This window comes from Urtica dioica, chromosome 2 (genome assembly GCF_054948205.1).
Source record: "Urtica dioica subsp. dioica isolate 48M chromosome 2, U.dioica_male_clone48M_v1_H2, whole genome shotgun sequence".
Classification (NCBI taxonomy): domain Eukaryota; kingdom Viridiplantae; phylum Streptophyta; class Magnoliopsida; order Rosales; family Urticaceae; genus Urtica; species Urtica dioica.
In genome coordinates this window covers 1,197,501-1,200,000 of record NC_142757.1, presented here as the reverse complement: position 1 = coordinate 1,200,000, position 2,500 = coordinate 1,197,501, and positions in this window count along the sequence as shown.

The window sequence follows — 2,500 nt, the reverse complement described above, 5'->3', positions numbered from 1 at the left end:
AGATCTCTTAGAAAACATTATACTTGATGGAGATTAAAAAAAATTAAAAAAAAAAAAAAAAAATTTGACGCCTCGGCCGAGTCATGGCCGAGCAGGATGTAGCGACGGACGAGTCATGCTCGAGCAATGGCCGACCGGATCCTGGAACGTGATTTTAAAAAATTAATTTAAAAATATTCCCATGGGTTCTCTTGATTATAGCTCGAGCATATATCTTAAAAAACATTATACTAGATGGAGGTTAAAAAAAAAAAATAAAAAAAAAAAAATTTTTTTTTTGTCATGGCCTTGGAAAATTTAATGTTTACTGGTGTCACATGGCCAAATGTTCGTTTGTATCTTTAGGGGGGGGTGGTTCCTTGAGCTTGAAAATGTTGACCAAGAGTTGACTCGCATGATAAGAGCATAATTTGCTACGGACCCAAAGACGGATTATGACCGGGCTGACCCGACAAGTCGCGACCGACCGCCGGTGACCCCCCGCCGGCGGCGGAGCTCCGGCGACCAAAAATTTTCCGTGGATGAAAATTTGTTGGAATATGAATGTTCTCCCTAAAAGGTTAAGAACCAAGGCGGAGGCAAGTCTAGTGAGGTAAAATAATGGGTTGAAGGCTCGTGAGAAAACGTTAGAGCCGCCGATGCATGCTCGAGCGACGGGAGAGAAATGCTCGAGCGACGGGAGTGAAATACTCGAGCATGATCGAGCACGGGCCGAGGCATGCTCGAGCGACGGGAGAGAAATGCTCGAGCATGATCGAGCACGGCCGAGGCATGCTCGAGCGACGGGAGAGAAATGCTCGAGCATCGAGCATGGCCGAGGCATGCTCGAGCGACGGGAGAGAAATGCTCGAGCATGGCCGAGGAATGCTCGAGCGACGGGAGGAATGCTCGAGCATGATAGAGGATAGCCGAGGCATGCTCCATCGTTGGCCGAGGCATGCTCGAGCGATGGCTGAGGCATGCTCGAGCGACGGGAAAGAAATGCTCGAGTATGCTCGAGCATGGCCGAGGAATGCTCGAGCGACGGGAGGAATGCTCGAGCATGCTAGAGGATGGCCGAGGCATGCTCCATCGCTGGCCGAGGCATGCTCGAGCGATGGTCGATGCACGCTCGATCGTTGGCATGATCGAGCGATGACCGAGTCATGCTCGAGTGACGGGAGGGAAATGCTCGAGGCACGGTCGAGCGATGGCCGAGAGATGGCCGACCGAGAAATGCTGGGGCGCGCTCGAGCAATGGCCGAGGCGACGGGCGAGAAATGCTCGAGGCACGCTCGAGCGATGGCCGAGAAATGCTCGAGAGACGGCCGAGAAATTCTCGAGGCACGCTCGATCAATGGCCGAGTCACAGCTTGAGGGACGGGAGAGAAATGCTCGAGTCATTCTCGAGCGGCGGCAGTGGGGCGAATGGGGAAAGTGGGTTAGGGCATCAAAATACTTCACAGAGGTTAATAAAATTTCCCAGAAATTTTTTTTGTACCCCTCCTCAGCCATTTTAATGTTTACTGGTGTCAGATGGCCAAATGTTCGTTTGTATCTTTAGGGGGGGTGTCACGGTTGTCCGGGAGCCGACCGGTCGGGAGGCCGCTGGGGGCCCGAGACGGGCGGGAAACGTGTGCCAAGCATGGGCAAACGTCCCGCACGGATGGAAATCTCCTTAGGAAGTCTAAGGGGATCTCGGATGGGAGTCGGAGGCAATGACCCGGTCACTCACGGGAGTCATGACAAGTTGGACGGCAGGCTGTTGACGGTCTCTATTCGGGGTACCTTGGTGTAAAGCTCTCCACCACCCGACAGTCTCAGTGACTGAAGTGAGCTTCCCGTGTGCCGAAGAGATAGGCACGCGGGGCGGGCATACATAGTCGAAGTGGACTAGTGTGTCGTTCGAGTTGGGATAGGCTCGGACCAGTATTGCCATGGAGGCAGTACTGCGCGCCCTCTATCCCACACGGTGGTTATTCCATAGAGATTCCCAGGTTTTCAGTGTCGACCCCAGGGGAGTCGGATTAATCATGGAATGGACATTCCCGTGCCACAGACGGTAGGAATGTCCCTAACGCGAGGAGTCCGAGGTCCGACTCTATTCGCGGGACTTGCAGCCTGAAACGCATGGCAAGAGCGAGACATGCGGATATCAAAAGGATAAGGGCTAGGCTGTGAGTCAAGTTGCTCCTTCGGACATCCACTCGCATGAGTTGTGAGACGGGATGTCGGAGTAAAGGACTTTGGGTGCGGGTGCCGCCCTAAGTCCCATGTACGCCTACTCGGGAGAGGCATACGATAGCCCATCGTGAAGGGAACGGATGATGACTTGATCTTGGCTAAGGTATCGCACACGCAACCGAGTGGAGAGTCACGCGGGAGAGCGCTGATGCGGGATTGGCCGAGGTGACGCGAGGGAACCTAGTAACGAGGCGAGTGTTAGCGAGGCATTGCTCGGGCAAGCCTCGGCACTGGGATGCAGTTCTAGTCGCTATGAGCGAGACTCTTCGGACGTAGT